The sequence below is a fragment of the Centruroides vittatus genome, unplaced genomic scaffold (genome assembly GCF_030686945.1).
Source record: "Centruroides vittatus isolate TY-2023 unplaced genomic scaffold, ASM3068694v2 scaffold_1015, whole genome shotgun sequence".
Lineage (NCBI taxonomy): Eukaryota > Metazoa > Arthropoda > Arachnida > Scorpiones > Buthidae > Centruroides > Centruroides vittatus.
Genome location: NW_027122666.1, coordinates 5,013,424 through 5,027,488, shown reverse-complemented (window position 1 = coordinate 5,027,488; position 14,065 = coordinate 5,013,424). Strand labels below are relative to the sequence as shown.

At 30.9% G+C, this 14,065-nt stretch overlaps 1 protein-coding gene and 1 non-coding gene across 2 annotated transcripts in view; both read right to left on the bottom strand.

Moving 5' to 3' along the window:
* The window catches only part of LOC136986219 (nicotinamide N-methyltransferase-like), a 257,802-nt gene that overhangs the window by 43,891 nt on the left and 199,846 nt on the right, over positions 1–14,065 (bottom strand). The window lies entirely within an intron of this gene.
* Positions 7,912–7,984, bottom strand: TRNAT-UGU (transfer RNA threonine (anticodon UGU)). Its single transcript has one exon. It is a non-coding gene; the product is annotated as a tRNA-Thr (tRNA).

Below are 14,065 nucleotides of genomic sequence, written 5' to 3'. Positions count from 1 at the left end.
TCTGTTCCAGTTTGAACATAAATTATCCAAACCATTCCAAAACTTTACCAATTGGAATAAAGGTACTGTTTGGCCCAGTGTTAATTTGATTTCTGGTAAGAAAAAAAATATTTTTCATTCTGGAATTGTATTTTTCGGTCTACTTGATATTTACTGATCAAATCGGTTAGAAAACAATCTGTTTTTTTTGTCGCTTAAGTAACTTCATCCAAGAGTAATTGCTTCTTATATAAGGTTGATATTTTATCTATTTTATTTTGAAGACAATACGTAGAGAGAAAATCGCTATAGTTTAAATTATGAATTGATCAAGCCAATGGATTGAAGTACAGTACTTAATATTTTGCTTAGAGTGTACCTATTTCACATAGCCTTAAAATGTCCTTGCAATTGTTCAAATTTTAAAATTTTCTCTGGAGCTTGTAATGTCCGAACCCCCAGCAGCTTGGCTCGCTGAGGCACATTAGAATTTAGTCAAAATTTTGGCAGCTGGATTCTAAAATCCTTCGTTGATGCATGGCTTAATAGTTTTTAGCTGAGCACTTAGGTTAAATACTCCAAAACAGAGGAAAAGGTGCCCATAACAAAGTTTCGAGGATTCGAAAATGTGGGTTTGCCATTAGCTAAAAGCTGAATAGCTACATCGATAAAGAATTAGGGAATCCACAAGATAAAATTACCAAGTTGAGAGTGTCACTATTAGAAAAAAAGTTAAAAATCACTGCAGTAAGTCATTCAAAAATGTAAACTATCAGAACAATTTTCTTTCCGACTATTTGGACTATCGAAATTGCATTCTTACATTCGTCTTACATTATTATTTTAGTTAAAATTTTTATTTTTTGCATCAATTCAGATTTGCATAATATCGGTATATTACAATTGTCAGTTAATACAGTAATTTGCCATTTGTTACAACGCTCACGTCTGGAGATAAATCAATCCATCTGTTTTATCTATTTTCAATCTCCATGCCGACTTGAGATTCAGTGGGTTGTATTTCATACAATGGTCATTAATTGGAATAAGGTAATATTTCTTTGCTGGTAGAAATTCAATAGCAATCATTTAAGAAATAATTGGCTAAAGAACTTTTATAATTAGAAGACTAAAAAAAAAAAAATGCGCAATATAAGAAGAGAATACTTTAATATTTCGTATCTGTAAATGCCTTAATTTAAGCCTTAAAGTATTTTAAGTGGTAAAGTCTTAAACAGGTGTTAAGGCAAATGCACTTGGACGACAAATGAAGGCGATATTGAACATCAACGACAGTTGTCACCAATCACCTCTTTTGATCTTGACAAATAAAATTAATGATTGGTTGAACCTGTCATCGACATTCAATATCGTTTTAATTTTGCCGTCCGTATGAATCCGTGTTTAATCTATTTTAAACTGTTTACAATAATATAAAGTCCAGTTTCTAATTTCTGTCAAAGTACTAGGATTACAACGATGTATTAGTATAAAATTAATATTAATGCATATCAACAAACCTGTCATTAGTCCATAACAGTGTACAGTTTCATATAATTAAACTGTAAACCGTTCTAAGATATATGATTAATTAATCAATTAATTATAAATTGATTAATTATCAATTTTTATTAATATTAGCCTACTTTAATCCAAGTTTACGCGAAATCAGAGATAACTTATATTTCGATTTTATGTTACAAAGTAAATGATCATTTTTAAAATAATTTTTTTAAACAGTTATATTTTATTCCATTTTTTGAATAATTTTAATTATTATAAAAATATTTTAATTTATTTTTAACAATAATTTTATTATACTAAAGTATTATTTCAGCAACCTGTTTTGCTAAACTTATCACAACGAGTTCGGTATATTAAAACACTCTTTTTTTGTTGGGCTGCAATTTGAAAAAATCGTTGGCCTATAAATTCTCACTCTCGTCCGTCCATCTGTCTGTCTGTCCTACCTTAATCTCGAGAACGGAGTTAGATACATGAATGTTAAGAGTACATACGAAAAGCTTAGGACCAAGAGACAAACCAACCGAACAAACCGAAAGTCACGTTATTTCAATCCAAAAATGTTTCCATGAAAGCAGTTAATAGAGACCGGCACGACTCTATTGCTAAAAGGAAAAGTATGATGTACAGGAGTAAAAACACTACTAATTTGAGGTGGAGAGAGCACATACTTTAAATTAAATAAATTAAAAATATGATTGAAAATTGCATTATGAGTCTTGTACATAGTTGAAGTTCCTCACTACGTGCCGGATTCATAATGGGCATGCTAAAATAAAGGCCCTCTTAGGACCCAAACAGTAAAAAGAGTTAAAAAATAAATAAAAAATTAAAGTAATTAATCAATATTTATATAAAATCTGAAAAGAATGTAAACATAAAATTATTTTATTAATATTTTTCTTAAAAATTTTAAAATTTGGAAAAAATTTCTTAATCTATTCATTAATTCAATTATGACACTGTTCAAACATAAATAATAGCCTTTACATTCTAAATAAAGCTGTAATTAGATTCTATAATAAAACATTATTTTTGAATAAATTCTTTGTAATGTATATAAAAATAAATTTGATATATTAATTTATGACATAATATACTAAATTTAAATTCAATTTATCTTTATGGGATTATTATTCGAAAGTTTTCTAAACTTTTTTGCATTTATATACACAAAAAGAAATGAAATGCAAGTAAATTTTTGTTGCGATAATATACAAGTTAAAATGGAAGTAACACGAAAAATATTCGTTAGTTGAGATAAAATTAAATGGAATTACTTTTAATTCTTGTATAGTCTTTTATTTCTAAAATATCCAGTCTAATTTCTAATAACGGCCATTTCTATACGGCAACCTTTCTTTTACGAATGTTTCTGTTTGAAATGATACAGAAATAACCTCCAAAAACGGACACCTCCGAAGAACGGCCATTTTTTAAAATGTTTTTCGTTAGTGGTCGTCGTTCAGAGGTTAGATTTTATTAAGAACAGGTTTTCAAGCATAAAACTTAATATTTTGTTTAATAAAAATGCTGTAATTTTAATAGAATTGTTTTAGTTGATGAAATGCATTTATCATTTAAATTTCTAATTAATTATTAAACAGAAGTAATAATTGTTTTTTGTGAACATGCCAGAAAATATTTCATATTCTACTTGTAAAATAACATTACAAGTATTATGTTTAATACTAAAAATCACTATAAAATATATATCTAATTTGAATTACTTATGAATACTATCCATTACGTTATAAGGATCAAGACATAAAACATGGTAGACAGACAAACGATACAAATTCCGTTAGAGGAAAGTTAACTTGATGAAATTTATACAGTACGATAACTAAAGATAATAAAAATATATTACTATATTATATTTATATATAAAATATATATTTTATGAGTAAATGTAATACAGTCAAACCTGTGAGAAACGGCCACTGACGGAAACATAACAAATGGCCGTTGTTTGGACGTTATTTCGTACACATTTAAAAAAGAAGCGTTCTAAAGAAAATGGCCTCCTTCTACAAATGACCTTTATTGATAGATGAAGACTTTAAACTATAAAATATGTTTGAACATAATCAAAAAATAAAGTTTTTTGTTAAGTAGAAAAATCTTCATTCTGAAATTTTTAGTATGTTTCTTAAATATAAAAAAATATGTCAATTATATTATTATCCACTAATTTTGCAGAAAAATTTATAAAAGTAACTTCTTATCGTTTTGAAGAGCATCAATCATAACATATTATCAATATATTAGTCCAGACAAGATAATGATAATTGCTTAAAATAATTATTTTAATAGAATCGAAGTAATTGGAGAATCTTAGGATTCTTATAGAAATAGAGATAATTTTTAAAAATTCATTTTAATTTAAAATAAATTAAAAATACTAAGAAATTTAAAACTCTTCGCCTCTTTATTCTTAGAAGAATCAATACGTTTTTCTACAGATGTAATTTTCTGCATTGATTTTTATAAAGTTCTTAATTTAAATATAGAAATATATAATTACCAACTACAGAATACGTGTTAAACGTGAATTCTCATATTCCAAGAATTATTATTTAGTTGAAACTATTATTATTAATTTCATAAATGGCATACAATTAGTATTAATAAGTATTAGCATATTAGAACGTTACATAGAATTAATGTTATTTGTATAAGAATTTTATATATAATTTATTAAATGTATTTAGTATAAAATTTGTAATAGCATGTATTAGAAATTGCTGTAAAGTTTTATTAATCATCATCAGTTGGCTTTTATAGAAAGTGTAGAGTTATTCTTGCATTCATTATTCATTTCCATCCATATTCTCCATCTTTATTCTTTTACTTTGTGTCTTCCCACTCATAAACTCACACACACCTCAAAGCTATCATTTTCATCTTTCTTTCCATTATTTTCTTTATCTTCTTGGGGTTCATGTTTTGTCTATTTTCTGGGGATAAAACTCTTTTATCAGTCTACTGTGACTCATGATGATAGTATGACCCCTGAACTTTGACTTTTTGTGTTGCCAATGATCAAAGAGTTTCAGAAATATTTCTTACAGTTCGTCATTTTTTTCTGCTTCTATGAGATAGATGATCCTTATATTTGTCCGAGGATCTTATTTTCAGAGTAAATTTCCTTTCTTCTTTGAGAGTTATTGCGCAGATTTTAGCTGCGTTATGTGACAATTAAAAGCGATTTTTAAGTTTAGCATTTCTAGAGGTTAGCTTCAATTCAGGTGTAGAGAAATTTTCCTTTCTAAATAAACTGTTGCTATGTTCTATACTTTTTAAAATATGGAAGAAACTCAGTTGTCTTCATTCTTTCGTCTTGTCCAATCACCAACAAAAAAGTCTTTCATAGCAGAGACGACCTTTTTATTGAAGCTACGCCTCTGCAAAATTATGTAAAACAGTTTTAAAAATCCAGCAACGAGTTGCTCAACGTTCCCCGGCAACATTTGGTGGTGCCATCTGTTATTATAATATTTTACTAAACAATTTTTATCTTTTTGAGTATTATAAAATGGCAAAAAGCTTAATTCTGAAGGCACGGATGGGTTTTATAAAAAATTGTAAATGCCAATAACTATTAAATTCGTCATGAAAGTCTGACCCTATTGGAGATACATACGACTCCGATTATCTCCCCACCCTTTCGACTTCTAACCACTAAAATTTAATAGCATCAATACCTCTAACAAACAAACATTCCTGCAGAATTTCAGAAATTTTTGACAAAAAGCACAGGAGTTATTAAGCTTCAAACAGGGTGAACAAAATCATGTCTCACACACCACACACACACTAACATCCATACATACAGAAATTATCTCCGAACTTCGCTTGTAGAATATATCTCGCTTATAAGATCATGCTTTTATATATAAGAATTGCTTGTTTTTTCGCTTATATGCGCGGAAATATTGTTTTCTTTCAAAGTATCGGTAATAATCATATTACTTGGACTTTATGAGTATTCCATTATCTTATATTCGTGGTTTCTTCTATGAGAGGCGTTTTGCTTATGAACACTGCATTGTTGTGTCAATGTAAATTAAATGTAAATATATTAATACAGTAACTATTGGATGACATTTCTTTAAAACTATTATTGAAAGTTTTTTTTGAGGAATTTCCTGGAATTTAGTGCCTATTTTGCTTCACCTGTAAGAGTAGGGTAAGGTTGCTCAAGTTGTACCACTGCCTAAATCGTGCCATTTAAATATTGAATTTAATACCGCGGCTACAGTGGCTCTAGCGGCAGTATGTACTGTACATTTCAGTCAACCGTATTGGTTAACGTAGTTAGTATCTGTCACCGATGGCGTAGTAACAAATTTTCATAACAAATAAATTTATTGTTTTTTTCTTAAAATTATCTATATATATTTGGTAGCTTTGTAACAAGTAAACTATTGATAAATTCATGTTTTCTTTTAAGTGTTCATTCTGTAGTATGTAAATAGTTGTTTATTCGAAACGAAATCGTAATAGCTTTATTCTGTGTTTTCTTATATTTATTTGAGTCGTACCTACATAAGATTCTCAATCATACCGATACGATTTAAGGAATTATTCTCCCTGTTATTAACTTTTACCTGCCGAGTGTCGGTAGAAGTAAGACAGTGCATTCAACAACATATAATATTGTTTTGATTTTGATGTTTTTGTTTTATTATAGACCATAAACATGTCAAAACGAATTTATAATAGTCGGAAACAATAAGATATGGTCGAGGCGTTAAGCAAAATACGCAGTAATGGTATTGGGTTTAATGAAGCACATAGACAATATAAAATCGCTAAACCAATTCTACGACGTCATCTTCGAGGATTAAATAAGAAAATCAAATTCGGAAGGTCTAAAGATCTGACTGAATATATGAAGAAAGAGTTAGTTAAACATGTTCTTTAGAAACATGTTTGTTTGGGTTTACTGTAACTGATCTATAAAAACCGGCACTTCAATTTGCGAAAAATATAAATTATCACATCGTTTTAACACAGAGAAAAGAATTGCAGAGAAGAAATGATACTATAAATTCATGAAAGATAGTCCTTCCTTGTGTTTATGCATTTTAGAGGCAGTCTCAATGGCAAGAGCAGAAAATAAAAAGAAATGATCAGTTGAAATGGAAATTAAAAAGAAAAAAGCCAAAAAAGGAAAAACGATTGATCTTGTAATACGAGTATTTGTGTAGAAGATGGTAATTCAGTGCTTAAAACGTTAGACATGGATGCATGATGATAGGTGCTGGAGTTGATAAAGAACATAGAAATATGTTTGTAATGTTTGTAATAACTGAATATGCGTCGTTGACATTATAAAAATATTTATATTTGAACACATTACTTAAACAAAAACAACTAAAGCCTATATTTCTTAATTTTATTCTTAGGTACGACTTAAGATGTAGATGGTACCACTTAGGAAACTGGTTTCCTTAGTCGTACCGATTATAGTTTAATTAGTTTTGTTAATTTCATATAAAAAGGTACAGATGTTTCGAACTTTATAATAATAAATAACAACAATGTTCGCAAAAGTTTTGAATAAAACAAATAATTATTTTTATTTAATAGATCCTACAATTTATACTTGATTTTTCTTATATGGTACGACTCGAGCAACCTTACCTTGTGTCTCTTCACATTTAAGAGCATGCTCTCATACTCGAGTCCTTTGCCTTTCTGTATTTAATTATCGTTTCCATTTGCAGAGATTATTATAAAAAATGAATTGGCTTATATTGTGTTTTGTTTTCTTTCAAAGTAGAAAACGGCAAATATTCGAAATGAACAGCGTTAGATTATTATTTTTATTTTTTTATAATGATAAGCTGAAATTTCGTACACTGCAGCCGGCCTTAATTAAATACATTTCACAGATATTTTTTATCGATTACTAAATTGGAGAAGGTAATTGACGTAAATAAACGGAAAATCTGATCATGTAAGCATGCGTAAATTATAGGGCGAAAAACCATTTTTTAAAATAGTTTAGAACCCAACAGAATTTCTTACAAAAGAAATACTGCAGAACTATTTATTACAAATTTAAAAAATTGAAATCTCTTTTTTCTTTTTTACAATAAATACATTTTACAATATTAAATTAGATTTATTTCCATAAAAACATGAATTTTCATGAAACTATTGAATACAACCGTCGATTCTTTGTTTAATGCAGAATGACACGCAAAATGTAAATCGAAATTCTCTGATTCGATTATAATACGCATCACTAAACTCGTTTATATACAGAGAAGATTATTATAAATTTTCGTAAATAGTACTAACTTCAAAAACTTCTTCTCAAATAAATTAAAACATCTACGAAATTATTGAATAATATTGTTTTAGATCAAAACAGAACCTAAAAATCATTAAGCGAGGCACCGACGAGATTCGAACTCGCGATCTCCTGTTTACAAGACAGGCGCTTTAACCACTAAGCTACGGTGCCACGGCTTATTATTTCTCTTTCACCTTTAAAAATATAAAATAAAATATTCGAGAAATCTCTGAAATTCAGAATAAAAAATTACAGAACTTTCATGCTGAGAACTTGCCCGTAGAAACTAGTCATCTAGCTCCAGTGTGAATCGAACTTAATTCTTAAACTAAAATAAATGTTTAATGATCAACACTTCTCCTGTGTATTAGAGGAAAAGTATTTTAATTATTTCCTACACTCTTACAGTGACATACATGCGTTACGGAATTTTTTATTCCCTTACATTATGGCTGTTAAGTAAAAATCATTCTTAAATTGATAAGTAAATTCGGAAAGAAGATTACTGTATAACGATAAAATCGAGAATTAGAAAATATATAATCTAACAATCAAGTGATTTTAAATAGGTAATAAAATTATACTTTAACATTTAAAGTTTTAATTCATTTTAATTTTAAATAATTAAAAATAAAAAAGTGTGAAAGTTCGAACCCACCGGAATTAAGCCGGTAATGATACATCCTTTTCCGCGCGTGTAGAAGGAAAAGGAATATGAGTCGAAGGAAAAGAAAATATGAATCAGGAGGAACAAGAGTCGAAAAACGCGGGTTGGTGAAACTGGAACTTGTGACCGAGAGAATAAAAAGGCGACGACAGAGAAAAGGGGGGGTCGGGTACGTTTTTCTTTAGACTGTGCGTGTGCGGACAAAATCGAGGGGAACCGCCTGAAATCAACGGAATCGTGTCGACTACGAGGACCGACCCGGATCACGAGGTATGACCCGAATTTATGTAAACTCTCCCTCCGCGAATCCAGAAAGAGGCGACCGTCGCGCGCCCCTTTTGTAATTATCCTGCTAGCTTAAATAAATTCTTGTTGTTGTTATTATCCGTTGGCTATGTCTTTTATTCGAATGTTATCATCCGCCGCTCTACCGTCGACCCCATTCACTTCCTCCACTCGCATAAAAACGCGTAACGCGTAACTCATCCGAACCGCCATCTTGACGTGGGCAGGTCTCACGGACCTGTTAGTCGACAAAAAGGAGGAACGAGACACCGGCCGCCTCCCGGCACCCACAAAAGAATGACCGATGATTTTGTTAAAAGTTAATAAAAATAATTCTGAAAAATTGCCAAAAAAGAAAAATAAAGTACCAGAGCGTTCGTGACGATAATTTTTGTTTTTGATTTTTCAGGAATTTCAAAAAGATTTTGGTTGTTTTACTTGGCTTTGGGTTTTCCAGTCAATTTCATTGAAGAAGATGATAATGTTATTTCTTTCATAAAAATAGGCCTGGAGAAGGTTTAGCATAAATGTTTGAGTTGCAATAAATTAGACATCAAGCGTTTAGTAAAACGCTCAGAATGTCTTTTCTCGTCGTTTTTGTATGATGAGACAAAGAACATGAAGTCATTATGCTGAGGATTATACAGACGTAACTTTTCGGAACAGGACAGAATACAGCAACGATGTTATGATCTGTGGAAATCTGTAGCAAAACTTAATCACATATGTGTTTCTTGAAATAACTATCAATTTATGATGCGAATGTAAATAATATATCACCCCCGACTGACCGAATATAAACCGAAATTCACGAATTGTTTATAAGAGTAGCTTTTGAAAAGAAGGTTCTGGTAGACTTTTTATAGCAGACATGCGTTTTAAACACAAAAGATGGGGCCTTCCCGGGCCTTCTATATATATTAAATTATTATACTTGGTACGATCCAAAAGTTCGGGGAATGCAGTAATCTACGACAACAAAAGCATGTATTTGAAGTTACAGCGTATGAAATGGATTCTATCAAACCACCTCTACGTGTTCAGGTTAATTTCACCCATGTCATGTGATTAAACCGCAAGCGCTGCTGTTTTTTTCCGGAGATAGTTACCTTTGTCCTGCGACGTAATCAAAGTGGAGTTTCAAGAACAACCTCCAACATTAAATTTTGTCAGCGTTTAGGTAAAACACCTACAGAGATTTTAAAATTGCTAAGAAAGGTGTACGGTGATTCTACGGTGAAAGGTCACGGTGAAGTCGAAATGTTGGAGGTTGTTCTTAAAACTCCACTTTGATTACGTCGCAAAACAAAGGTAACTATCTCCGGAAAAAGCAGCAGCGCTCGCGGTTTAATCACATGACATGGGTGAAATTAACCTGAACACGTAGAGGTGGTTTGATAGAATCCATTTCATACGCTGTAACTTCAAATACATGCTTTTGTTGTCGTAGATTACTGCATTCCCCGAACTTTTGGATCGTACCACGTATATTAAAGCAGTTCAGTTTATTATATATTAGTCTGTTCGTGACATAAAAGTTCACAAACATTTTCAGATTTAGTAGCTTTGGAAACTGAAAAAAAGACTGGAGGCAGTTTCGAATGGTCTCCCTATAGTCCCGATTTCACTCTTCTGAGTTTTTAATATGGAGGTAACTAAATATAAGTAAAAGTTTGTGTCTCCAATAGAAAACCTGAATCTATTGACTGCCTTTCAGAGAGTCAATGAAAGGAATTTTCATTGACTCTCTGAAAGGCAGCGATCGGACGCCATGTTTTTGACCATTTTTATGAACTCCTACAGAATTTGACTGTCTGAAAGCAAACATTTTAAAAATGATATTTTGTAATCAATTTACTATATAAGTAACCACATGTCATTTGATTAGAATAGCTTTCGTTCTCTTTGAATAATTTCATTTTTCTGCAAGGACATACATATGTCCACCCAGTACTGCTTACTTGCTTCTGTAATTATCAGTTTTGCATATTCTTTCCACAGACTTTGCAAGTTTTCGCTTTTAGTATCACAGTTTAGTATCACAATTATGTCATCCTTATTTTTGTATTATATTAAAAATTAATATATTGTTTTTGCTTTTCTATCAGTAGACGAGTGGATAAAACAGAAGCCGGGCAAGCAGTCCCTGAAAATTTTCATGTTATATTTTTTAGTCTGTTTCAGATATGTCGGGTTCCATCCACATCATGTGATCGTCTCATATTGTGGGGCCTGACCGAATCTATGAATATGAACAGAAGGCCTTGTTTTAGTGCAGTTGTTTCTTCTTTTAACTTATAAAATAAATTAGAACAATTAACAAAACAATGCATTTGAAAACATTTTGAAGCAAACAGTATTGTCGATTCTTATGGTTTTTATAATATTTTATGTAAAAAGAAAAATGGTATTTAAAATAAGCGTTAATCTTTTCAAAAATGTTTAAGGTTACAGTGATGTAATTTACAGCCTATTATATACAAAAATTAATTGTTAGAAGTAAATTAGACAGATAAACTTCGACAAAAATAGCAATAAACTTTAATTGCTTATTATATTATTTAACTTTATATTTTAATAATATAATAACAAAAGTTTGTTTGTTTATTTGTTTGTGACGTCTTTTGTTGTATTTCCTTCTCTACAGATGGCGCTACTTCATAATACCTTGTGTCAAGGTCTGTATAAGAAGATGACCTACGCGTGACCTACTTCTTGAGCCGCCATTTTGGGGTATTTTGAGTCGCATGTTTTAAGCAAACTTGTACGAGCAGTCAGTTTTATACGACATTAATTAAACTAAAATTGCATAAATCCAGTGATTTCCAGTCAAAATTATAATAATAATTTCGGATGATCATGCAGCCCCAATTTTATGTAACTCTTCGATCAAATAGTTTAAAAGAAACAATCACTCGCTGTCGTGAATGAAACTAATAATATAGGTGCTAAAACTGATGCAATTACGTATATAAGCACTTGGTAAAGTAATGCAATAACATAAGTTATCCAAAATTTTATTTTAAAGCATTTACCAATACAATATTAATGCATTAAAAAATAAATACTGGACTAACGTTTAATTAATGAACATTTTTGGCTTTACAAAAGCTTAAACGTCATATTTTCCTAATTACATAAAATCTAATCAAAAAGGATAATATTAAACACAATTTGATGATGTAGACCGTCTTCATATTCATAATTTTCAAAAAGTCCCGTAGCATCAATACCAACAGACACAGTTTCTTTGGGATTTGTTCTTTGCTGTAATCGCCTCTCTTCTCTCTCTCTTGCCTGTGTATGCTACGGGACTTTTTGAAAATTATGAATATGAAGACGGTCTACTTCAGAAGAAATTTCAAATGCTTATCGTCGTCTCAGCAAACTTTATCATCCGGATAAACATAATGATGCCATCAAGAAAAAAGATGCTGAAGTTCTTTTTAATAAAACACGAAGAATATATGAAGTTCTTATAGATCCTCATAAAGGAAAAATTTGATGATATTTTTAACAGAGCTTATCTGAGATATAACTTCTTTCTCTGTAAACACACAAGATACAAATATAATAAAACACCATTTTCGGAAGTCAGCAGGAGTAAGCATAAATGAGCTTTTGCTTCCATACAGTTTTTTTACATTCAAAGTACTGTTCATATCTCTGGCAAAAATATGTAATCTCACTGACAGAAAAGTTGAGATTAACAGTTCAAATTGAGATTTTTCGAAATGAAGCTGAACAACAAATAATTTAATGTGAGCTCACGTATACACCTCAAAGACAGTACCTATAGAAAAATACATAATATACACTATCCTCACATAGTTTAGAATGTTCAGTTGTCTGCCACTTATCCCGTCTGCAGTTCTGCACCCATTTCGCTTTCCTCTGCTTATCTGCAGGAAATCTAAACAATCGAAGGTCGGTAAGCTTACTTTTATAATTAGGTGTCACAGAATAACCCATTGTTTAACGTTTTCAGTATGTATATACGTAATAATCGACTCACGCAGGAACCACGTGTGGTGATCTCTATCGATATGCCCCAACATGGCCGCTGCCGCATAGAATCACGGGAGCGTGTCCTGATCTTCTTATACAGACCTTGCCTTGTGTTATTTATGATTATTTTTATTTTTATTGTTATGCTGTTATTATTAGTTTTTAATATTAATGGTAATATTCTTATATTATTTATTAATGTTATTAAGTTTATTATTACATTATCCAAAGTCGAAGTCCAGATGGCGCTACTTCATACCATTTTTTTGCAAAGCAATTTTTTAATTTAGTAGCGTGGTATACTGTATTGTTGTTAAAGAAAATGCCTAAGAGAAAACAAAGCCGCATCTAAAAGAAGAAGAGCAACTGACAAACTCTTGAAGACCGCGATCATGACTTCGCTAGGGGAAACGGGTGGAATAAATATATTTCGCCATTTTTCCCATGTTTCGGTAACATATTAATAAGGGGGCACCGACCGACCTGACTGGGACAAAAGGCCAAACCATTAAGAGCTGTTTCACACTATGACCGACTCGACCGACCGGTCCGATCCGACCGATCCTATAATCAGACCGACTAGTAGTAAAAGCATTCACATTGAGCAGCGTTGCCAGATGCTTTTTGCCCTTGTAGCCAAATAATTTTTAAAAAGTAGCCCAAAAGTAGCCAACTGCTTAAGCAGTTGGCTACTTTTGGGCTACTTTTGTACTAGGTGTTATTTTACCTAGTACTTTTGTACTAATCTAGTACCTTTTTACTTGTCCCAGTACCAAGATACCCAATACTATTTTCCTAGTACCAATCATGAAATCCTAATACCTTTCCTTTTAAAACATTCATATTTATTCTATATTTCTATATTTTTTTACTTTATTTTGGCAGTAAATAGATGTTTTTATTGCTTCCTCATTCAAGCGCAGCAGTTAAACGTATTTTTTTGCAATTAAATTTAATAAAAACTAAACTACAAAATCGAGTTCTTACCGATTCGTGTGAAGCGCTATTAACAAAGGAGCTACTTAAAAGCAACAACGATAAAATGTTACACTTGGAAACCATCATCTGTTTCAACCATACAAAAACATTCTAGTGAGGAAGATTCTGATGATTATGATCTTATCAGTGATTTTTCGATGTGATAATTTTAAATTTTAGTACTTCATGTTCATTACTTTTGTTTCAACGTTTTGTTCATTTGATTGTTGAGGAATAATAGCATTCTTGCAATAGGCCTATATGAATTTATCTTGTATGAATTTTGTATGTTACGTGTTCACTATATATATTTT